The following is a 26,417-nucleotide window of genomic DNA, read 5'->3' on the forward strand; positions in this document are numbered from 1 at the left end:
GTGTCCTCTGCTGCCATATACATAATGCGGTGTAGCTGTATAAGCCCCTTTCTGTAGTGCTGTGTTGTCCTACATCAGACCAGGGGTAGTGTCTTGTGCAGCATAAGTCCAGTGACCAGTCACAGTGGTGGTGTCCTCGGCTTCCATATATCCAGTGTTACTGGCGTATAATTCCCATGATACTGACGTATAATTCCCGTGATACTGGCGTATAATTCCAGTGATATTGCCGTATAATTCCAGTGATATTGCTGTATAATTCCTTTGATAATGGCATATAATTCCAGTGATAATGCCGTATAATTCCCATGATACTAACATATAATTCTCATGATACTGGCGTAAAATTCCATTATTATTATTATTATTATTATCCTTTATTTATATGGTGCCACAAGGGTTCCGCAGCGCCCAATTACAGAGTACATGAATAATCAAACAGGAAAACAGCAACTTACAGTTGAAGGCAATATAGGACAAGTACAGGGTAAATAAACATAGTTACATCAGCAGATGACACTGGAATAAGTATCAGGTGGCAGAAGACTGCTGGAGTTGATGCAGTTGAAGATTATTAAAGTAAGAAAGGATAAGCACATGAGGGAAGAGGGCCCTGCTCGTGAGAGCTTACATTCTAAAGGGGAGGGGTAGACAGACAGGGGTGACACAGATGGGGTACATGGAGAGTGTAGAACAGAGGGTTAGGATGAGATTTGGCTGGGTTTGGTGAAGAAGTGGGTCTTGAGAGCCCGTTTGAAGTTTTGTAGAGAGGTGGAGAGTCTGAGGGGGAGAGGTAGTGAATTCAAGAGAAGTGGTATTGATATTGCCGTATAATTCCTGTGATACTGGTATATAATTACCGTGATATTGTGGTATAATTCCAGTGATGTTGCCGTGTAATTCCTGTGATACTGCCGTATAATTCCACTGATATTGCTGTATAATTGCCATGATACTGGCGTATAATTCATGTGATACTGCCATATGATTCCAGTGATACTGCCGTATAATCCCAGTGATACTGGGGTATAATTCCTGTGATACTGGGGTATAATTCCTGTGATACTGGCGTATAATTCCAGTGATACTGGCATGTAATTCCAGTGATATTGCCGTATAATTCCAGTGATATTTCTGTACAATTCCTGTGATACTGTAGTATAATTCCAGTGATACTGCCGTATAACTCCTGTGATACTGCCGTATAATTCCTGTGATACTGCCATATAATTCCAGTGTTATTGCCGTATAATTCCAGTGATATTGCCGTATAATTCCTGTGATACTGCCGTATAATTCCAGTGATATTGCCATATAATTCCTGTGATACTGGCATATAATTCCTGTGATACTGGCGTATAATTCCAGTGATATTGCCGTATAATTCCTGTGATACTGGCGTATAATTCCTGTGATACTGCCGTATAATTCCAGTGATAGTGCCGTATAATTCCAGTAATATTACCATATAATTCCTGTGATACTGGCGTATAATTCCTGTGATACTGGCGTATAATTCTAGTGATATTGTTCTATAATTCCTGTGATACTGGCGTATAATTCCAGTGATATTGCCGTATAATTCCAGTGGTACTGACGTATAAATCCAGTCCAGTGGTACTGCCGTATAAGTCCAGTGGTACTGGCGTATAAATCCAGTGATTCTGCCGTATAATTCCAGTGATCCTGCCGTATAATTCCAGTGGTGCTGGCATATAAATCCAGTCCAGTGATCCTGCCGTATATATATGTCTAGTGGTACTGCTATATAATTCCAGTGATACTGCCGTATATATATATATATATATATATATATATATATATACCCTGTTGCAAAGTGGATTACTGAGGCCATAACAACTATACTGGTGTTAGACGTGCGTCCGGTATCTGCCATTAGTGCAATGGGACTGCAGTGCCAACCCTAGATGGGCCACGTGTTTGTGCCACACACTTGTGTCGCTTAGCTTAGTCATACAGCTACCTCATTGCACCTCTTTTTCATCTTTGCATGATTTGCTGTTTGGGGCCTTTTTTATATCTACCCTCCTTTCTGACACTGCAGTGAAACCCCTAGATGGGCCAATTGTTTGTGTCGCTTATCTGAGTCATACAGCTACCTCATTGCACCTCTTTTTCATCTTTGCATGATGTTCTGTTTGGGGCCTTTTTTTATATCTGCCCTCCTGTCTGACACTGCAGTGCAACTCCTAGATGGGACAATTGTTTGTGTCGCTTAGCTTAGTCATACAGCTACCTCATTGCACCTCTTTTATATCTTTACATGATGTGCTTTTTGGGGCCTTTTTTTATATATCTGTCCTCCTGTCTGACACTGCAGTGCCACTCCTAAATGGGCCAGGGGTTTGTTAAATCATACAGATCCAAAACCAAAACACAAAAGGGTGGTTTTGGCAAAACCAAGCCAAAACCAATACATGAAAAGTGCCCTCTGCACATCTCTATTATATATATATATATATATATATATATACATATATATATATATATACACATATATATATATATATAATAGAAATCTCGTGGTCCGGCACTCCCATTAGTGTAGGCAAATGGGCTCCGGTGCCCTCTGACTGAATAGGTACAACATTTGCAAAGGAGAAACCGTGGCACTTGGAGACTTCCACAAGTATAATCAGTGTTTTAAAAAATTACTACATGAAATCCCAACGTTTCGGGGCGATTATTATGCCCTTTTGTCAAGGTGAGTAACGGGGCACAAAGGGGCATAATCACCCCGAAATGTTAGGATTTCATGTAGTTATTTTTTCTAATACACTGATTATACTTGTGGAAGTCTCTGAATGCCGCTGTTTCTCCTTTGCAGAGCCATTTCTTTGGGCCGGCGAGGCATGCATTTACACAGTGCACCTGCCGCGGCTCTTGCTGGCTCAGATTGTGTTCCCCCTCCTCCGAGTTATTACTCCGCCCCCGCATCATTACATGAAACTCTGCCCCCGAGCGGAGTACTGATGACGGGGAGGAGAGGGAAGGCAAGGACATGGCAGGCAAGCCAGGAGGAGGGAGAGGTGGGCAGGCGCAGGCAGAAGAGCGGGATGGAAGAGGACATCTGGTCGGCGGATGCTGCAGCAAACGTGAGTATAACACACTCTTTCTCTTTTCTCTCTCTCTCTTTGTAGAAGGGGACTTGCCTGCAGTAATGTGTAAAATGGGGACTCTTGCCTGCCATAATGTGCCTGCCGTACTCTTGCCTGCCATATTGTGTAAAATGGAAACTCTTGCCTGCCGTAATGTGTAAAATGGGGACTCTTGCCTGCCGTAATGTGTAAAATGGGGACTCTTGACTACTGTAATGTGTAAAATGGGGACTCTGCCTGCCGTAATGTGTAAAATGGGGACACTCACCTGTCGTAATACGTAAAATGTGGACTCTTGCCTGCCGTAATGTGTAAAATGGGGACTCTTGCCTGCCGTAATGTGTTAAAAGGGGACTCTCGCCTGTCGTAATGTGTAAAATGGGGACTCTCGCCTGTCGTAATGTGTAAAATGGGGACTCTCGCCTGTCGTAATGTGTAAAATGGGGACACTCGCCTGCCGTAATGTGTAAAATGTGGACTCTTGCCTGCCGTAATGAGTAAAATGGGGATTTAATGTATCAAGGGCATTGCAGTGTGTGCCATAATATGATGCAGGGGGCATTACTGCGTGGTGCTTAATATGGTAGATATTTTTTTTCCTGTGGTGGTCGTGATCTGTTGGTACAGGGTCAAAAACTGGGTTGTAAGGTAGTCTCTTCAGCTGAGGCCACACCCATTCTAACGAGGCCACACCCATTCTAACAAGGCCACCCCCCCCCCCCTTGCTGGGAACACGCAAATTCTTTATTTTTATATCGGGGGGGGGGGGGGGGCATCTTTTTTATGTTGGGGGGGTGCATTTTTAAATCTTGCACTGGGAGCCAAATTGGCTAGAAACAGCCCTGCTCCTTTGCAAATATTTTGTATAGATCAGTGGTTCTCAAACTCGGTTTCCATGTAACCCAACAGGTGCACTGTGTATCACCAACTGTCACATTTTAAAAACATGAACCTGCGGACCAAGTTTGAGAACCTGTGGTATAGATATATAGATATATTTGTGTATATATATATATATATATATATATATATTCACACTGCTCAAAAAAATAAAGGGAACACTAAAATAACACATCCTAGATCTCAATGAATGAAATATTCTTATTAAATACTTTGTTCTTTACATAGTTGAATGTGCTGACCACAAAATCACACAAAAATGATCAATGGAAATCAATTTTATTAACCCATGGAGGTCTGGATTTGGAGTCACACTCAAAATTAAAGTGGAAAAACACACTACAGGCTGATCCAACTTTGATGTAATGTCCTTAAAACAAGTCAAAATGAGGCTCAGTAGTGTGTGTGGCCTCCACGTGCCTGTATGACCTCCCTACAACCCACACAAGTGGCTCAGGTAGTGCAGCTCATCCAGGATGGCACATCAATGCGAGCTGTGGCAAGAAGGTTTGCTGTGTCTGTCAGCGTAGTGTCCAGAGCATGGAGGCACTACCAGGAGACAGGCCAGTACATCAGGAGACGTGGAGGAGGCCGTAGGAGGGCAACAACCCAGCAGCAGGACCGCTACCTCCGCCTTTGTGCAAGGAGGAACAGGAGGAGCACTGCCAGAGCACAGCAAAATGACCTCCAGCAAGCCACAAATGTGCATGTGTCTACTCAAACGATCAGAAACAGACTACATGAGGGTGGTATGAGGGCCCGACGCCCACAGGTGGGGGTTGTGCTTACAACCCAACAAAGTGCAGGACGTTTGGCATTTGCCAGAGAACACCAAGATTGGCAAATTCGCCACTTGCGCCCTGTGCTCTTGGAGACGCCAAGGAGAACCGGTGACCGGTTTGGCAGTGGGTCAGTAATGGTGTGGGGTGGCATTTCTTTGGGGGGCCGCACAGCCCTCCATGTGCTCGCCAGAGGTAGCCTGACTGCTATTAGGTACCGAGATGAGATCCTCAGACCCCTTGTGAGACCATATGCTGGTGATTTTGGCCCTGGGTTCCTCCTATTGCAAGACAATGCTAGACCTCATGTGGCTGGATTGTGTCAGCAGTTCCTGCAAGACGAAGGCATTGATGCTATGGACTAGCCCGCCCGTTCCCCAGACCTGAATCCAATTGAGCACATCTGGGACATCATGTCTCGCTCCATCCACCAATGCCACGTTGCACCACAGACTGTGCGGCTTGTGGCGGATGCTTTAGTCCAGGTCTGGGAGGAGATCCCTCAGGAGACCATCTGCCACCTCATCAGAAGCATGCCCAGGCGTTGTAGGGAGGTCATACAGGCACAAGGAGGCCACACACACTACTGAGCCTCATTTTGACTTGTTTTAAGGACATCACATCAAAGTTGGATCAGCCTGTAGTGTGTTTTTCCACTTTAATTTTGAGGGTGACTCCAAATCCAGACCTCCATGGGTTAATAAATTTGATTTCCATTGATCATTTTTGTGTGATTTTGTTGTCAGCACATTCAACTATGTAAAGAACAAAGTATTTAATAAGAATATTTCATTCATTCAGATCTAGGATGTGTTATTTTAGTGTTCCCTTTATTTTTTTGAGCAGTGTATATATATATATATATATATATATATATACAGGTTGAGTCTCCCTTATCCAAAATGCTTGGGACCAGAGGTATTTTGGATATGGGATTTTTCCGTATTTTGGAATAATTGCATACCATAATGAGATATCATGGTGATAGGAACTAAATCTAAGCACAGAATGCATTTATGTTACATATACACCTTATACACACAGCCTGAAGGTCATTTTAGCCAATATTTTTTATAACTTTGTGCATTAAACAAAGTGTGTCTACATTCACACAATTCATTTATGTTTCATATACACCTTATACACACAGCCTGAAGGTCATTTAATACAATATTTTTAATAACTTTGTGTATTAAACAAAGTTTGTGTACATTGAGCCATCAGAAAACAAAGGTTTCAATATCTCACTCTCACTCAGAAAAGTCCGTATTTCGGAATATTCCGTATTTCGGAATATTTGGATATGGGATACTCAACCTGTATATACTATACATAGTATACATGCAGAGGATGCAGTCAACATACCGGCGTTCGGTATGTCGGCAATTAGAATGCCGGAACCCCAACATTGGTCGGACTACTGGTGTTGGGATCCCGACATGGAGGGGGGGGGGGGGGGAGGTTTAGGTTTAGACTGTGGGGAGATGGTTAGGGCTGGGCTTCGGAGGAGAGGTTAGGTTTATGCTGCGGGGGGAGGGTTAGGATTAGGCTGCCTGGGGGATAGGTTTAGGCTGCAGGGGGAGGGGTGTAAAGCACCATGGGGGAGGGTTAGGTTTAGGCTACGGGTAGGTAATTCCGGGGCACTCCAGATGTGGCTGAAGTACACATCCCAGCATGGCCTGCACCAGTTTCTGCATGGATATTTTTTAAATACACTGCAGGCCATGCTGGTATGTGTAGTTCATCAACAGCTGGAAATCTAAACGATCGACATCTCTGATGTAGCTAGTGACCGCTTAAAGTGTGTTTTGTGCCTTGCTTCTATAATGTGTAATGTGAGTAAGTAATGTAGTTTGTTTTACATTCATTACAGATGATGTAGCTGGAGATCCCAATGCCTTGATTGGCCAAAGCCTACAGAGAAGGCATGCTGGCAGAAATATTGTTTCTGCAAAAAAAATGTGTTAATGTTTCTTTGTTTATTTGTTAGTAAAAAAAAGTAAAAGCCTAAAACAACATAAAAATAAACAATTTAATCCCAAATGTTGTTTTGTGTTGTGTTATTTGGAAACACATAGGTACAGATGTTTTTACAAATTAAAATGGGGACATTAAAGAGTGTAAAACGGCTAGTTAATGAACTAAGAAATTACACTTCAACACCAAAGAGTGTGACCTGACAGTTCGGAGCTGATTGTTTTGTTATTTCACAAACACCTTTTTAACACACACTACACCACACATAAAGAAAAAAAAAAAAGGTAATGTACATTATGACAGTGATGGATAATACACATTTAAATTATGTGGTTTTGAAAAAAAACATTACAAACACTTGGTAACTTTAACAAATAAAACAAATATGATTGTTATTGGGCAATTAGGCTGACAAACTCTTCTGTTTGAAGCCTGTGAAGACTTAATTGTCCAAGCACATTAAAAATCATTACCCTAATTGGTATCTTAATTGAGGAAGGGATACGATAAAGTATGTACAGTAAGTGAAAAAAAAAACAAGTACTGTGCGAATATTTGAAAAGTAACATAAGCATGTGTACTTCTGCGAAGGCATTGCACATATGTGATGGGGTATGTGTTGTTAGCGATGTGTATGGCACTCATACGAACGGATCGCTACCTGTGATGCTACATAATACACACCTACTTTGTGCATTGGTGCATGGTTGTTTGCAGTAGTGCGTGGTGGGCGTTTGTTTGCATTCTTGCGATGTGTACGCTGCTGTTCGAACGCTGCTTGTGTGCGAACCAAATTGCGAACAACTCGGAATAACCCCTTCAGTCTCCTGAACGCTGGAATCCCGACAGCCAGCATGTTAACTGCATCCCGCAGAAAAAGGTGGAAGCCATTGCTCAGACCTTAAGCTGATGTTAGTATAGGAGTCGGTGAAACTGATAGGTTGCATCACATTCATGTCTGCGGGCTTTACTAGCAGCAATGGTGCAAGTAGAAATATTTTCTTAGTGGTACGGAGTGCCGAAAATGGGCGTGGCCATGTGTTGTGAGTGGGAATGGCCACATGCTGCTAGTGAGAGTGGCTACATGACATTAGTGGCGTGGCCACATGACAGCCCCTTTTTTTGGAATCGAGTCAATGCTAAAAATATATAGTAATGCCCCCAATTCAATAACAATATATAGTAATGCCTCCATTATAACAGGAAAATACAGCCACTGTCGCACTCCCAGTAACTCTGCCAATGTGGGATGAGCCGTCATGCAGCCAATCACCATGGTCTTGCTGCTTTGTGGCACATTGTAATTGTGGTAATGGCAAAGTGTATGGCAGGTGGTACTGCGTACCCGCTGCCAAATTCTTAAGGGTACTCCGTACCCGAGCATACCCGCATACTTGCACTGCTGACTAGCAGTAAATAATGCTAAATAGAAAGACTTTACTAACAATAATATACTGAAAGTCTGTGTGTATCTAGCAAATAATAGCCCGTGCATTTAGTGCCTATGTACCCTATTCAGTACGATTATCGAATGGCTGTGCATGTGCAGCATTTGCACGATTTGCAATTACTTCTGCAAATTCATTGTGCTTCAATGCAATCGCATTTTGATTGACAGGATGCCAGAGTTTAATGGAGGAAACATGGCATTTTGTGGGTGTATTTGTAAAAATGCAGGCATGGTAAAGCATTTTTTCGGGTAGGTTTCTAATGTCAGCGATGACCACTTCCAGCATATTGTGTTTGCAAAACTGTGGATGAATTTGCCTGGCATTAGCATACAAGTCTTATGTTGGGGACACGTGCTGAACGGATTCTGCATCCTCACATCACAGTTTTTCCTAAGCCCCAGCCTGAGTGACAGGCTGAGGGCGTATGGGGGTGGGGAAGGGGTGGTGACCGGATCCAATACTCAAAACGGAGGTATGTCACCTTCATTTTGTGGGAGTGTCAGCATCTTGCTACAAAGATTTACTGACCTCATCTGCGGATCTGAGACTGAAATCTGAGTATCCTTAAAGGGGGGTACTCACGGAGCGACATTCTAAGCAATCTGACTAGATTGCTTAGAATGTAAGCCTGATCGCTCCGTTTGTAGCCCTTACAGCGATAGCGATGCGCAGCCCCGCGCATCGCTATCGCTGCTGCTAGATTGGCCTGCCGTGTGCTCAGCACACATCTCTCCCCGCATTGACCCGTCTATATGGGCCTTAAGTTTACTCATATGATCGATGGTCAGGCAGAGTGATTCTGATGATGTAACTTGAGATGCACCAGTTGGTCATGGAAGCAGACAGGATGTCTATTTATACCAGACACCTCCTGCCTGCATATGCATAGAAGCGGCTGTGCAATAGCATACAACTCTGAATCTGGCCGATTATTTCTATGTAATAGTCAGTGCCAAATTAAGGTCCACATGAGCCTGGAGCTGACATTTACGAAGGGCCTATTTTGTGCCGCCACAGGGGATGTGACCACTGCCATGGGGGTGTGACTAGATATGTGGGGGGGTGGTCTGCACAGAAGGTGTGGTCTTTGCCATGGAGTGTGACTAAAGGAGATACACACAGAGAGATCCTTGCTACATTTCTAAGCAATCTGACTAGATTGCTTAGAAATTAAGCACGGATCTCTCCGTGTGTATGCCCATAGCAATGCATGGCACAATCTAGTCAGGTCGCTCACATCATCGCTGTGTGAAGTGAGCGCTCCCCGTCCCCCCGTTCCCCCCTCGCTCAGCACACATTGCGCTGAGTGCTGAGCAGGGTGAGAGATGTGTGCTGAGCGGTCTGTGATAGATTGCTCAGCACACATCTCTACGTGTGTAACCCACTTAACGCCTACCTCGAAAAGCCTAAGTCTCATTCCTCTGGTTGTAGGATACAGACTCCCCATCCCTGAATTTCAGCAGCCAGCAGGTCATCCCTGATTATTTATTATTATTATTATTATTATTATTATACTTTATTTATATGGTGCCACAGGGGATCTGCAGTGCACAATTACAGAGTACATAAACAAATAAGCAAAACAAGAAAACAGTGACTCTCAGTTGAAGACAATATAGTACAAGTATAGAATACATAAACATCAACAGATGACACTGAAATTAGTATTAGGGTAAACACAAAAAAATTAGAGAGAAAGAAGGCTCTTGTTTGGGCGCACTCTTTAACATTTAGATAGATGACATAAAGTCACAAACAGATAAAACTCAAGTTTATTAATATTAGTAAAAATGTAATTTGCATCCAACCGACAAAAAATGAAAGAATGTTCTGGTCATATATGCAATAAGAATTAAAAATTGAAATAGATGTGGACATTGTCAGTACCACATCTAGTCCCCTTTGACCAGTACAGATAAATCTGTATTAATCAGACCTTAATAGGTCAAATAAGTAATGAGACTTAAATAGGTCAGAGTAACACCTGGGATACCTAAACACAAATTTGTGAGGGAATCCCGTGTGTGGGTACCTTGAAATGTGTTGCTGTCCTGTTACTGATATTCCTGTTAGCAGTTGTAGAACCTATTGCTGTTGTCTATTGTTATTGGTAAAGTTTAGAGATGACAAGAAATGAATGTAGGAAAGATGTTGATACTGCTGTCAGTGTTGCTACACGTCTCTGCTTCCAGATTTGTACACATAATTCTACAGCACTGAGTATTCCAATGAGGTTTCCCTTCAAAGTACTAACCCAGCCCACCACTGTTTGGCTTCCAAGATCAGACGAGATTGCGCATATTCAGTGAGGTATGGTCGTAGATAAAGTGTGTAATAGCTGCAACACTGATGAGAGTGCACCTGAAAAAGGGAGCTGTGAAAATTCCAGCATATGTTGATACCAAATGCAGAGAGAGAAGTTGAGGTACTAGGAATACCCAAAAGAGAAGAGAAGGTAGTGGATCTGCTGTCCAACGTTACACAGGGACATGCCACTGTAAGTGGCAAATGCCATGAATCGTCGATAAGAGTCCACTTAATAAGTGCAGTGGGTAAACTTACAAAAATATCTTAGTATACTTATAGGGTTAAAGTGATCTTATGAGGTTATACAATATACTCCATAATTCATGCCGTAATCACACAATTAATTGATATATGTGTCATAGATCTCACATTTAACCATGAAACACCACCTAAAATCTTCTTAGACAGAATAATCAGTTGCAGCAATATGTAATATTTGTCCTGGACATGACAGCTTGCTTAAAAAGAAAATTCTTAGATAGAATAATCAATTGCAGCTATATAAAGTATCCGTCCTGAATATAACAGCTGCTTTAACAGTAAACACAAATGATCATGAATTCAGCACTGTATCCAAAAAATTGTAACAGTGATAAACTGTTCTTCAATGTTTGCTTGTAAAATATTAACCAGATACAGTATTGCTTGTTGGTATATCTCTAGTAGGACAGCAGAAAAACGCTGTCACATACTAAACACCAAAGTTAATACATAGGTACCTGTCACACCAACGGGTCCATGGATGTCAGGATCCCTATTAGAAAACGTGTTACACCCGTCTAGTGGGCTTGTTCACTTCCTGAAGGTGTCCTAATTGGTCTCTAATTGCAGGGTTAAAATACCCTGTGGGAAGAACATACAGTAAATCAATCAGTAGCGCTATTTCCATCTGAGGGCGGAAATGGTCATACTTGTCAGTCCAAGGGCGGAAGTGGTAATCCATTTCTAGTGTGCATTACTTGGTGTAGGGGTGGAAATAGTAACTCATCTGACGTAATGTGAGGGCGGACGTCAGACCCGGCCACTCCGCCTCAGCAATGCCCAGGCATGCATGTAAGCCAATAACGTTCTTGGCTTCGGGGCGGGGATAGTTTTCATGTACCTTCCTGTTAGATTCATGAGTGAGTAAAAGCGTCACTCTGAGGCGGGTACAGACTGCCTGTTACATACGTTTGCTTATATAAGTAATGTGGGCATTATATAGCGATACATTAGTAGTTTCCACATAGGACAAAATGTATTATGTTAGGACATTAATAGCTGCGAAAAAAATGAGTTAGTACATAAGATGCTCTTATCCATCTATTAATGAATAATAGTTCCAATTTAGATTGTTACTAATTTATTGAATCATATCTGATAATCTCCCTGTATTAGAGATACCTGAAAAGGTAAGTATCCTAGTGGCATATATACAAAAGGTAAAGGAAGTTTAATGATTTTAATCTTAAATCTATAGCCTATAGTTATTGGGGCCAGAAAAATAAATAATGACAAATGAAAAATAGATAAATAAAAATATATGTAAAATAGTGCAATCTTGTAATATAAATCTAAGGGTGTGTACACACGGTGAGATCCTTGCTATGGCCGATTTTCACTTGCGATTTCCCTTGAACTCCCCGGAGCCCAGCACCACCGATTTTGACTAACTTAGCCACATTTGTTTAGATGAAAAAAGGGTCAGAGTCTGCTACTTGGTAGGAAATGTATCAATTCGTGGTTATATAGTATTATAATAATTGTTGGTAATGAGACTAAAAGAAAAGTAGGAAATATATTATTGTTAGTGAAGCCTACAATGTTAATTTGTGAAGTGACACTCTTGCTAAGATACTTACGGTACCGAATACGGTACTTCTAGAAAGTGTCACCATTAGTTTATGCCTATGCTAGCATACTGGACTAAACGTGTTGAGAAAAATAGTTTAAAAATTATATTGTGAGATTATGTGTGCCATGTTAAAAAAAAATTGTGTTTACATAGTATTTACTGGCACCACCAAGCTAAAGGATCACAAAGGAATATTTCCTGTGTTGATTTCCTTAATCTTGGTTAGAATATATACTTATATCTCTACGAGATTCTAGAAGACTTGTGCGGAATCAGAATTCCTTTACTTTAAAACCACAAGTATTAGGGTGGCAGAAAACCAAGGGATTTGGTGCCGTTGAAGGGAATATGAAGTAGTAGATAGTTTAAGTAAGAGAAGGAAAGCACATAAGGAAAGAGGGCCCTACTCATGAGAGCTTACATTCTAAGGGGAGGGGCAGACAGATGAGTGACACAGATGGGGTAGAAAGTGAGCATGGGTCAAATGGTTAGGATGAGAGTTTGCTGGGTTTGGTGAAGAAGTGGGTCTTGAGAGCCCATTTGAAGTTTTGTAGAGAGGTGGAGAGTCTCAGGGGGAGAGGTAGAGAATTCCAGAGATAGGGCGCAGCACGTGCAAAATTTTGGAGGTAGGAGTGGGAGGAGGTAATCAGTAGCCAGGAGAGGTGGCGTGCATTATACTAAGCTTTCATTCCTACATATTATACACAGATACCTGTCCACCTACAGAGCTCACTACCTAACACATGTACAGTATCACACAGATAATGGGCGCTTGTCCACAGAGCTCACAATCTTACACACATATCTCACAGATACTGAGCCTTCAACATCCCCAGAGCTTACAATCAAATACTGAACATGTTATCCCACATACCTAGTACTAGCGGGATCCGGTCTGAAGATCGACAGTATCTAGGTCGACAATGTTTAGGTTGACCACTATAGGTCGACAGTCACTAGGCCAACATGGATGGAAGGTCGACAGGGTTTCTAGGTCAACATGTGCTAGGTCGACAGGTCTAAAGGTCGACATGGGTTTTTCACATTTTTTTACTTTTTTTGAATTTTTTCATACTTAACGATCCACGTGGACTACGATTGGAACGGTAATCTGTGCCGAGCGCAGCGAAGGCACCATGCCCGAAGCATGGCGAGCGAAGCGAGCCATGCGAGGGGACGCAGTGCACTAATTTGGGATCCCGGTCACTCTACGAAGAAAACGACACCAAAAAAAAAAAATCCTCATGTCGACCTTTAGACCAGTCGACCTAGCACATGTCGACCTAGAAACCCTGTCGACCTTCCATCCATGTCGACCTAGTGACTGTCGACCTATAGTGGTCGACCTAAACATTGTCGACCTAGATACTGTCGATTTGATGAACCACACCCAGTACTAGCACCCTGGATTTACAATCTAACACATGTGCCATAGACCTTCTAAACTGTTGTCCTTCTGTTTACAATCTAACAGCAGCATAATTCCAAGGTCTCACTGATACTTATATCTTGTTTTAAGAGCTGACAATCTCTCCCCACCTTGTTATTCTATTACACAGGTACCTTCAGAGAAACTTCACCTACAACTTACCCCCTAGCATGTATCACACATGCCCAAAATCATATAACATGATGCAAAATTCAGAATTAAGGGGCCTATTCATTATCACAAAATTTTCATAATTTTATCAAATTACCAGTCTCAGCTATCTACCTTCTAAAATATTATCTGCAGTTAGGGGCAGCCCGCAGGGGGAAAGGGGGTCTGTCTGTGCGGCTACAGCTCAGCTCCGGGGTCTGCAGCTAGGAGGAAGTCCTTGTGGATGCCTAAGCTGCAAGAGGGAAAATATCATTTTTTCAAAAAACTGCTTCTCAAAAATAGCAGTTTTTCATAAGTGATATTTTTACTAGAGAGGCATGATGAACACTGAAAAAACTGTGAAATGAAAATTGAAAACTAAAAATTCTTATTTCACCATTTTGTTCATGATGAATATGCCCCATAGTGTGCTGGTTCCTTGCCCGCAGAGCTTGCAATCGCAGAGATTGCCTTCTTATCTGGGAAGGGCAGGAGTTAAGACGGGGGCCACCCATAGCGGCTCTGTGCTCTCAAAAAACTCTGCTGCCGGAGTGGGGCCTGAGATGTCTGAGCTCCTTCCCACTAAACCAGGGCTGGAACATTTAGTTTGACTGCAGAGCTCAGGCTCTCGCCTGATAAGAAGCAGACCTGTCACAATCACGCGAGCTGCTTTTACAAAACCAAGGGTAACCACAGCTCAACTGCCCCTGGTACGCTGGTGGTGTGGCAGTGCTTGGTGTGGCTAGCACCCTGTACATACTGTATGGGGAGCTGTGCTGCGAACATCAATGTACACGGACGCATCTGTATATAGAACAGTAATGCATACATAAACATAGTATACATATAGAATAAATATATATACTTAGAGGTGAGCGGGTTCTGTTCTCAGAGAACCAAACCCTACCGGACTTCACGTCACGAGCCCGGATCCGAGTCATGCTCGGGTTTTCCCGCCTGACCCGGAAACCAGAACAATGCAAAACGTCATCATCCCACTGTCGGATTCTCGCGAGGTTTGGATTCCATATAAAAACCTGCACGTCGCCGCCATTTTCACTCCAGTCTCGGAGAGTGTAGTAAGAGGACGTGCACTCAGTGTCTGTGTGGGCGGGAAAGTGGGGTGACGATTACAGTGCTGCACAAGGCAGTCCAGTGTAGTGTCTTATGCTGCATTAGTCCAGCCAGTCACAGTGGTGGTATCCTCTGCTGATATATATCCCCAGTGCTGCTGTATAAGTCCCTTGCAGTTTTGCTGCATTGTCTTGCATCAGACGAGGGGTAGTGTCTTGTACAGCATCAGTCCAGTGACCAGTCACATTGGTGGTGTCCTCTGCTGCCATATACATAATGCGGTGTAGCTGTATAAGCCCCTTTCTGTAGTGCTGTGTTGTCCTACATCAGACCAGGGGTAGTGTCTTGTGCAGCATAAGTCCAGTGACCAGTCACAGTGGTGGTGTCCTCGGCTTCCATATATCCAGTGTTACTGGCGTATAATTCCCGTGATACTGGCGTATAATTCCAGTGATATTGCCGTATAATTCCAATGATATTGCTGTATAATTCCTTTGATAATGGCATATAATTCCAGTGATAATGCCGTATAATTCCCATGATACTAACATATAATTCCCATGATACTGGCGTAAAATTCCATTATTATTATTATTATTATTATTATCCTTTATTTATATGGTGCCACAAGGGTTCCGCAGCGCCCAATTACAGAGTACATGAATAATCAAACAGGAAAACAGCAACTTACAGTTGAAGGCAATATAGGACAAGTACAGGGTAAATAAACATAGTTACATCAGCAGATGACACTGGAATAAGTATCAGGTGGCAGAAGACTGCTGGAGTTGATGCAGTTGAAGATTATTAAAGTAAGAAAGGATAAGCACATGAGGGAAGAGGGCCCTGCTCGTGAGAGCTTACATTCTAAAGGGGAGGGGTAGACAGACAGGGGTGACACAGATGGGGTACATGGAGAGTGTAGAACAGAGGGTTAGGATGAGATTTGGCTGGGTTTGGTGAAGAAGTGGGTCTTGAGAGCCCGTTTGAAGTTTTGTAGAGAGGTGGAGAGTCTGAGGGGGAGAGGTAGTGAATTCAAGAGAAGTGGTATTGATATTGCCGTATAATTCCTGTGATACTGGTATATAATTACCGTGATATTGTGGTATAATTCCAGTGATGTTGCCGTGTAATTCCTGTGATACTGCCGTATAATTCCACTGATATTGCTGTATAATTGCCATGATACTGGCGTATAATTCATGTGATACTGCCATATGATTCCAGTGATACTGCCGTATAATCCCAGTGATACTGAGGTATAATTCCTGTGATACTGGGGTATAATTCCTGTGATACTGGCGTATAATTCCAGTGATACTGGCGTGTAATTCCAGTGATATTGCCGTATAATTCCAGTGATATTTCTGTACAATTCCTGTGATACTGTAGTATAATTCCAGTGATACTGCCGTATAACTCCTGTGATACTGCCGTATAATTCCTGTGATACTGCCATATAATTCCAGTGTTATTGCCGTATAATTCCAGTGATATTGCCGTATAATTCCTGTGATACTGCCGTATAATTCCAGTGATATTGCCATATAATTCCTGTGATACTGGCATATGATTCCTGTGATACTGGCGTATAATTCCAGTGATATTGCCGTATAATTCCTGTGATACTGGCGTATAATTCCTGTGATACTGCCGTATAATTCCAGTGATAGTGCCGTATAATTCCAGTGATATTAACATATAATTCCTGTGATACTGGCGTATAATTCCTGTGATACTGGCGTATAATTCTAGTGATATTGTTCTATAATTCCTGTGATACTGGCGTATAATTCCAGTGATATTGCCATATAATTCCAGTGGTACTGACGTATAAACCCAGTCCAGTGGCACTGCCGTATAAGTCCAGTGGTACTGGCGTATAAATCCAGTGATTCTGCCGTACAATTCCAGTGATCCTGCCGTATAATTCCAGTGGTGCTGGCATATAAATCCAGTCCAGTGATCCTGCCGTATATATATGTCTAGTGGTACTGCTATATAATTCCAGTGATACTGCCGTGTATATATATATATATATATATATACCCTGTTGCAAAGTGGATTACTGAGGCCATAACAACTATACTGGTGTTAGACGTGCGTCCGGTATCTGCCATTAGTGCAGTGGGACTGCAGTGCCAACCCTAGATGGGCCACGTGTTTGTGCCACACACTTGTGTCGCTTAGCTTAGTCATACAGCTACCTCATTGCACCTCTTTTTCATCTTTGCATGATTTGCTGTTTGGGGCCTTTTTTATATCTACCCTCCTTTCTGACACTGCAGTGAAACCCCTAGATGGGCCAATTGTTTGTGTCGCTTATCTTAGTCATACAGCTACCTCATTGCACCTCTTTTTCATCTTTGCATGATGTGCTGTTTGGGGCCTTTTTTTATATCTGCCCTCCTGTCTGACACTGCAGTGCCACTCCTAGATGGGACAATTGTTTGTGTCGCTTAGCTTAGTCATACAGCTACCTCATTGCACCTCTTTTATATCTTTACATGATGTGCTTTTTGGGGCCTTTTTTTATATATCTGTCCTCCTGTCTGACACTGCAGTGCCACTCCTAAATGGGCCTGGGGTTTGTGCCGCACACTGTCACTTATCTTAGACATACAGCAACCTTGGTGCACCTCTTTTTCATATATGCATTATGTGCTGTTTGGGGCATGGTTTTTTAAAGTGCCATCCGGTCTGACACTGCTGTATAAGTTCAGGGGTACTGTTGTATTAGTCCAGGGGTACTGCCGTATAAGTCCACCAATTGCAGAATTTTTGAAAAATAACAGGGGCCACTTTCAACATTCAGCCACTGCATGCCACTACTAGATGGGCCAGGTGGTTGTATCGCTTAGCTTAATCATACAGCAACTTCAGTACACTTTTTCTTCTTTGCATCATGTGCTGTTTGGGGACTAGTTTTTTAAAGTGCCCTCCTGTCTGCAACTGCAGTGCCACTCCTAGATGGGTCAGGTGTTTGTACCGCATACTTGTGTCGCTTAGCTTAGTCATACAGCTACCTCATTGCACCTCTTTTTCTTCTTTGCATGATGTGCTGTTTGAAGTCTATTTTTTAAATCTGCCATCCTGTCTGCCACTGCACTGCCACTCCTAGATTGGCCAGGTGTTTGTGCCGCACACTTGTGTCGCTTAGCTTAGTCATACAGCTACCTTGGCGCAACCTTTAGGCCTAAAAACAATATTGTGAGGTATGAGGTGTTCAGGATAGACTGGAAATGAGTGGAAATAAATGTTATTGTGGTTAATAATACCGTAGGAGCAAAATTATCCCCAAATTATGTAATTTTAGCTGCTTTTATGTTTTTTTTTTTAAATCATACAGATCCAAAACCAAAACACGAAAGGGTGGTTTTGGCAAAACCAAGCCAAAACCAATACATGAAAAGTGCCCTCTGCACATCTCTATTATATATATATATATATATATATATATATATATATATATATATATAAAAAATAGAAATCTTGTGGTCCGGCACTCCCATTAGTGTAGGCAAATGGGCTCCGGTGCCCTCTGACTGAATAGGTACAACATTTGCAAAGGAGAAACCGTGGCACTTGGAGACTTCCACAAGTATAATCAGTGTTTTAAAAAATTACTACATGAAATCCCAACGTTTCGGGGCGATTATGCCCTTTTGTCAAGGTGAGTAACGGGGCACAAAGGGGCATAATCACCCCGAAATGTTAGGATTTCATGTAGTGATTTTTTCTAATACACTGATTATACTTGTGGAAGTCTCTGAATGCCGCTGTTTCTCCTTTGCAGAGCCATTTCTTTGGGCGGGCGAGGCATGCATTTACACGGTGCACCTGCCGCGGCTCTTGCTGGCTCAGATTGTGTTCCCCCTCCTCTGCGTTATTACTCCGCCCCCGCATCATTACATGAAACTCTGCCCCCGAGCGCAGTACTGATGACGGGGAGGAGAGGGAAGGCCAGGACATGGCAGGCAAGCCAGGAGGAGGGAGAGGTGGGCAGGCGCAGGCCGAAGAGCGGGATGGAAGAGGACCTCTGGTCGGCGGATGCTGCAGCAAACGTGAGTATAACACACTCTTTCTCTTTTCTCTCTCTCTCTTTGTAGAAGGGGACTTGCCTGCAGTAATGTGTAAAATGGGGACTCTTGCCTGCCATAATGTGCCTGCCGTACTCTTGCCTGCCATATTGTGTAAAATGGAAACTCTTGCCTGCCGTAATGTGTAAAATGGGGACTCTTGCCTGCCGTAATGTGTAAAATGGGGACTCTTGACTACTGTAATGTGTAAAATGGGGACTCTGCCTGCCGTAATGTGTAAAATGGGGACACTCACCTGTCGTAATACGTAAAATGTGGACTCTTGCCTGCCGTAATGTGTAAAATGGGGACTCTTGCCTGCCGTAATGTGTTAAAAGGGGACTCTCGCCTGTCGTAATGTGTAAAATGGGGACTCTCGCCTGTCGTAATGTGTAAAATGGGGACTCTCGCCTGTCGTAATGTGTAAAATGGGGACACTCGCCTGCCGTAATGTGTAAAATGTAGACTCTTGCCTGCCGTAATGAGTAAAATGGGGATTTAATGTATCAAGGGCATTGCAGTGTGTGCCATAATATGATGCAGGGGGCATTACTGCGTGGTGCTTAATATGGTAGATATTTTTTTTCCTGTGGTGGTCGTGATCTGTTGGTACAGGGTCAAAAACTGGGTTGTAAGGTAGTCTCTTCAGCTGAGGCCACACCCATTCTAACGAGGCCACACCCATTCTAACAAGGCCACACCCCCCCCCCCCCTTGCTGGGAACACGCAAATTCTTTATTTTTATATCGGGGGGGGGGGGGGGGGGGGCATCTTTTTTATGTTGGGGGGGTGCATTTTTAAATCTCGCACTGGGAGCCAAATTGGCTAGAAACAGCCCTGCTCCTTTGCAAATACTTTGTATAGATCAGTGGTTCTCAAACTCGGTTTCCATGTAACCCAACAGGTGCACTGTGTATCACCAACTGTCACATTTTAAAAACATGAACCTGAGGACCAAGTTTGAGAACCTGTGGTATAGATATATAGATATATTTGTGTATATATATATATATATATATATATATATACACTGCTCAAAAAAATAAAGGGAACACTAAAATAACACATCCTAGATCTCAATGAATGAAATATTCTTATTAAATACTTTGTTCTTTACATAGTTGAATGTGCTGACCACAAAATCACACAAAAATGATCAATGGAAATCAATTTTATTAACCCATGGAGGTCTGGATTTGGAGTCACACTCAAAATTAAAGTGGAAAAACACACTACAGGCTGATCCAACTTTGATGTAATGTCCTTAAAACAAGTCAAAATGAGGCTCAGTAGTGTGTGTGGCCTCCACGTGCCTGTATGACCTCCCTACAACCCACACAAGTGGCTCAGGTAGTGCAGCTCATCCAGGATGGCACATCAATGCGAGCTGTGGCAAGAAGGTTTGCTGTGTCTGTCAGCGTAGTGTCCAGAGCATGGAGGCACTACCAGGAGACAGGCCAGTACATCAGCAGATGTGGAGGAGGCCGTAGGAGGGCAACAACCCAGCAGCAGGACCGCTACCTCCGCCTTTGTGCAAGGAGGAACAGGAGGAGCACTGCCAGAGCACAGCAAATTGACCTCCAGCAAGCCACAAATGTGCATGTGTCTACTCAAACGATCAGAAACAGACTACATGAGGGTGGTATGAGGGCCCGACGCCCACAGGTGGGGGTTGTGCTTACAGCCCAACAAAGTGCAGGACGTTTGGCATTTGCCAGAGAACACCAAGATTGGCAAATTCGCCACTTGCGCCCTGTGCTCTTGGAGACACCAAGGAGAACCGGTGACCGGTTTGGCAGTGGGTCAGTAATGGTGTGGGGTGGCATTTCTTTGGGGGGCCGCACAGCCCTCCATGTGCTCGCCAGAGGTAGCCTGACTGCTATTAGGTACCGAGATGAGATCCTCAGACCCCTTGTAAGACCATATGCTGGTGCGGTTGGCCCTGGGTTCCTCCTATTGCAAGACAATGCTAGACCTCATGTGGCTGGATTGTGTCAGCAGTTCCTGCAAGACGAAGGCATTGATGCTATGGACTAGCCCGCCCGTTCCCCAGACCTGAATCCAATTGAGCACATCTGGGACATCATGTCTCGCTCCATCCACCAATGCCACGTTGCACCACAGACTGTGCGGCTTGTGGCGGATGCTTTAGTCCAGGTCTGGGAGGAGATCCCTCAGGAGACCATCTGCCACCTCATCAGAAGCATGCCCAGGCGTTGTAGGGAGGTCATACAGGCACAAGGAGGCCACACACACTACTGAGCCTCATTTTGACTTGTTTTAAGGACATCACATCAAAGTTGGATCAGCCTGTAGTGTGTTTTTCCACTTTAATTTTGAGGGTGACTCCAAATCCAGACCTCCATGGGTTAATAAATTTGATTTCCATTGATAATTTTTGTGTGATTTTGTTGTCAGCACATTCAACTATGTAAAGAACAAAGTATTTAATAAGAATATTTCATTCATTCAGATCTAGGATGTGTTATTTTAGTGTTCCCTTTATTTTTTGAGCAGTGTATATATATATATATATATATATATATATATACTATACATAGTATACATGCAGAGGATGCAGTCAACATACCGGCGTTCGGTATGTCGGCAATTAGAATGCCGGAACCCCAACATTGGTCGGACTACTGGTGTTGGGATCCCGACATGGAGGGGGGGGGAGGTTTAGGTTTAGACTGTGGGGAGATGGTTAGGGCTGGGCTTCGGAGGAGAGGTTAGGTTTATGCTGCGGGGGGAGGGTTAGGATTAGGCTGCCTGGGGGATAGGTTTAGGCTGCAGGGGGAGGGGTGTAAGGCACCATGGGGGAGGGTTAGGTTTAGGCTACGGGTAGGTAATTCCGGGGCACTCCAGATGTGGCTGAAGTACACATCCCAGCATGGCCTGCACCAGTTTCTGCATGGATATTTTTTAAATACACTGCAGACCATGCTGGTATGTGTAGTTCATCAACAGCTGGAAATCTAAACGATCGACATCTCTGATGTAGCTAGTGACCGCTTAAAGTGTGTTTTGTGCCTTGCTTCTATAATGTGTAATGTGAGTAAGTAATGTAGTTTGTTTTACATTCATTACAGATGATGTAGCTGGAGATCCCAATGCCTTGATTGGCCAAAGCCTACAGAGAAGGCATGCTGGCAGAAATATTGTTTCTGCAAAAAAAAATGTGTTAATGTTTCTTTGTTTATTTGTTAGTAAAAAAAAAGTAAAAGCCTAAAACAACATAAAAATAAACAATTTAATCCCAAATGTTGTTTTGTGTTGTGTTATTTGGAAACACATAGGTACAGATGTTTTTACAAATTAAAATGGGGACATTAAAGAGTGTAAAACGGCTAGTTAATGAACTAAGAAATTACACTTCAACACCAAAGAGTGTGACCTGACAGTTCGGAGCTGATTGTTTTGTTATTTCACAAACACCTTTTTAACACACACTACACCACACATAAAAAAAAAAAAAAAAAGGTAATGTACATTATGACAGTGATGGATAATACACATTTAAATTATGTGGTTTTGAAAAAAAACATTACAAACACTTGGTAACTTTAACAAATAAAACAAATATGATTGTTATTGGGCAATTAGGCTGACAAACTCTTCTGTTTGAAGCCTGTGAAGACTTACTTGTCCAAGCACATTAAAAATCATTACCCTAATTGGTATCTTAATTGAGGAAGGGATACGATAAAGTATGTACAGTAAGTGGAAAAAAAACAAGTACTGTGCGAATATTTGAAAAGTAACATAAGCATGTGTACTTCTGCGAAGGCATTGCACATATGTGATGGGGTATGTGTTGTTAGCGATGTGTATGGCACTCATACGAACGGATCGCTACCTGTGATGCTACATAATACACACCTACTTTGTGCATTGGTGCTTGGTTGTTTGCAGTAGTGCGTGGTGGGCGTTTGTTTGCATTCTTGCGATGTGTACGCTGCTGTTCGAACGCTGCTTGTGTGCGAACCAAATTGCGAACAACTCGGAATAACCCCTTCAGTCTCCTGAACGCTGGAATCCCGACAACCAGCATGTTAACTGCATCCCGCAGAAAAAGGTGGAAGCCATTGCTCAGACCTTAAGCTGATGTTAGTATAGGAGTCGGTGAAACTGATAGGTTGCATCACATTCATGTCTGCGGGCTTTACTAGCAGCAATGGTGCAAGTAGAAATATTTTCTTAGTGGTACGGAGTGCCGAAAATGGGCGTGGCCATGTGTTGTGAGTGGGAATGGCCACATGCTGCTAGTGAGAGTGGCTACATGACATTAGTGGCGTGGCCACATGACAGCCCCTTTTTTTGGAATCTGGAGTCAATGCTAAAAATATATAGTAATGCCCCCAATTCAATAACAATATATAGTAATGCCTCCATTATAACAGGAAAATACAGCCACTGTTGCACTCCCAGTAACTCTGCCAATGTGGGATGAGCCGTCATGCAGCCAATCACCATGGTCTTGCTGCTTTGTGGCACATTGTAATTGTGGTAATGGCAAAGTGTATGGCAGGTGGTACTGCGTACCCGCTGCCAAATTCTTAAGGGTACTCCGTACCCGAGAATACCCGCATACTTGCACTGCTGACTAGCAGTAAATAATGCTAAATAGAAAGACTTTACTAACAATAATATACTGAAAGTCTGTGTGTATCTAGCAAATAATAGCCCGTGCATTTAGTGCCTATGTACCCTATTCAGTACGATTATCGAATGGCTGTGCATGTGCAGCATTTGCAATTACTTCTGCAAATTCATTGTGCTTCAATGCAATCGCATTTTGATTGACAGGATGCCAGAGTTTAATGGAGGAAACATGGCATTTTGTGGGTGTATTTGTAAAAATGCAGGCATGGTAAAGCATTTTTTCGGGTAGGTTTCTGATGTCAGCGATGACCACTTCCAGCATATTGTGTTTGCAAAACTGTGGATGAATTTGCCTGGCATTAGCATACAAGTCTTATGTTGGGGACACGTGCTGAACGGATTCTGCATCCTCACATCACAGTTTTTCCTAAGCCCCAGCCTGAGTGACAGGCTGAGGGCGTATGGGGGTGGGGAAGGGGTGGTGACCGGATCCAATACTCAAAACGGAGGTATGTCACCTTCATTTTGTGGGAGTGTCAGCATCTTGCTACAAAGATTTACTGACCTCATCTGCGGATCTGAGACTGAAATCTGAGTATCCTTAAAGGGGGGTACTCACGGAGCGACATTCTAAGCAATCTGACTAGATTGCTTAGAATGTAAGCCTGATCGCTCCGTTTGTAGCCCTTACAGCGATAGCGATGCGCAGCCCCGCGCATCGCTATCGCTGCTGCTAGATTGGCCTGCCGTGTGCTCAGCACACATCTCTCCCCGCATTGGCCCGTCTATATGGGCCTTAAGTTTACTCATATGATCGATGGTCAGGCAGAGTGATTCTGATGATGTAACTTGAGATGCACCAGTTGGTCATGGAAGCAGACAGGATGTCTATTTATACCAGACACCTCCTGCCTGCATATGCATAGAAGCGGCTGTGCAATAGCATACAACTCTGAATCTGGCCGATTATTTCTATGTAATAGTCAGTGCCAGATTAAGGTCCACATGGGCCTGGAGCTGACATTTACGAAGGGCCTATTTTGTGCCGCCACAGGGGATGTGACCACTGCCATGGGGGTGTGACTAGATATGTGGGGGTGTGGTCTGCACAGAAGGTGTGGTCTTTGCCATGGAGTGTGACTAAAGGAGATACACACAGAGAGATCCTTGCTACATTTCTAAGCAATCTGACTAGATTGCTTAGAAATTAAGCACGGATCTCTCCGTGTGTATGCCCATAGCAATGCGTGGCACAATCTAGTCAGGTCGCTCACATCATCGCTGTGTGAAGTGAGCGCTCCCCGTCCCCCCGTTCCCCCCTCGCTCAGCACACATCGCGCTGAGTGCTGAGCAGGGTGAGAGATGTGTGCTGAGCGGTCTGTGATAGATTGCTCAGCACACATCTCTACGTGTGTAACCCACTTAACGCCTACCTCGAAAAGCCTAAGTCTCATTCCTCTGGTTGTAGGATACATACTCCCCATCCCTGAATTTCAGCAGCCAGCAGGTCATCCCTGATTATTTATTATTATTATTATACTTTATTTATATGGTGCCACAGGGGATCTGCAGTGCCCAATTACAGAGTACATAAACAAATAAGCAAAACAAGAAAACAGTGACTCTCAGTTGAAGACAATATAGTACAAGTATAGAATACATAAACATCAACAGATGACACTGAAATTAGTATTAGGGTAAACACAAAAAAATTAGAGAGAAAGAAGGCTCTTGTTTGGGCGCACTCTTTAACATTTAGATAGATGACATAAAGTCACAAACAGATAAAACTCAAGTTTATTAATATTAGTAAAAATGTAATTTGCATCCAACCGACAAAAAATGAAAGAATGTTCTGGTCATATATGCAATAAGAATTAAAAATTGAAATAGATGTGGACATTGTCAGTACCACATCTAGTCCCCTTTGACCAGTACAGATAAATCTGTATTAATCAGACCTTAATAGGTCAAATAAGTAATGAGACTTAAATAGGTCAGAGTAACACCTGGGATACCTAAACACAAATTTGTGAGGGAATCCCGTGTGTGGGTACCTTGAAATGTGTTGCTGTCCTGTTACTGATATTCCTGTTAGCAGTTGTAGAACCTATTGCTGTTGTCTATTGTTATTGGTAAAGTTTAGAGATGACAAGAAATGAATGTAGGAAAGATGTTGATACTGCTGTCATGTGTTGCTACACGTCTCTGCTTCCAGATTTGTACACACAATTCTACAGCACTGAGTATTCCAATGAGGTTTCCCTTCAAAGTACTAACCCAGCCCACCACTGTTTGGCTTCCAAGATCAGACGAGATTGCGCATATTCAGTGAGGTATGGTCGTAGATAAAGTGTGTAATAGCTGCAACACTGATGAGAGTGCACCTGAAAAAGGGAGCTGTGAAAATTCCAGCATATGTTGATACCAAATGCAGAGAGAGAAGTTGAGGTACTAGGAATACCCAAAAGAGAAGAGAAGGTAGTGGATCTGCTGTCCAACGTTACACAGGGACATGCCACTGTAAGTGGCAAATGCCATGAATCGTCGATAAGAGTCCACTTAATAAGTGCAGTGGGTAAACTTACAAAAATATCTTAGTATACTTAAAGGGTTAAAGTGATCTCATGAGGTTATACAATATACTCCATAATTCATGCCGTAATCACACAATTAATTGATATATGTGTCATAGATCTCACATTTAACCATG

At 42.9% G+C, this 26,417-nt stretch overlaps 1 protein-coding gene, 1 long non-coding RNA gene and 2 pseudogenes across 3 annotated transcripts in view; 1 reads left to right on the top strand and 3 right to left on the bottom strand.

Moving 5' to 3' along the window:
* Positions 1-6,831, top strand: part of LOC134927755 (uncharacterized) — a 285,855-nt gene extending 279,024 nt beyond the window's left edge. For both annotated transcript variants that reach the window (XR_010177722.1, XR_010177720.1), the window contains one exon: positions 6,672-6,831. This is a non-coding gene — a long non-coding RNA (uncharacterized LOC134927755). The remainder of the gene's footprint in view (positions 1-6,671) is intronic.
* SLC6A19 (solute carrier family 6 member 19) overlaps positions 1-26,417 on the bottom strand; it is a 572,970-nt gene that overhangs the window by 413,016 nt on the left and 133,537 nt on the right. The window lies entirely within an intron of this gene.
* LOC134930058 (5S ribosomal RNA) lies at positions 10,432-10,550 on the bottom strand (annotated as a pseudogene).
* On the bottom strand, positions 25,936-26,054 carry LOC134930059 (5S ribosomal RNA; annotated as a pseudogene).

The sequence above is a fragment of the Pseudophryne corroboree genome, chromosome 5 (assembly GCF_028390025.1).
Source record: "Pseudophryne corroboree isolate aPseCor3 chromosome 5, aPseCor3.hap2, whole genome shotgun sequence".
Lineage (NCBI taxonomy): Eukaryota > Metazoa > Chordata > Amphibia > Anura > Myobatrachidae > Pseudophryne > Pseudophryne corroboree.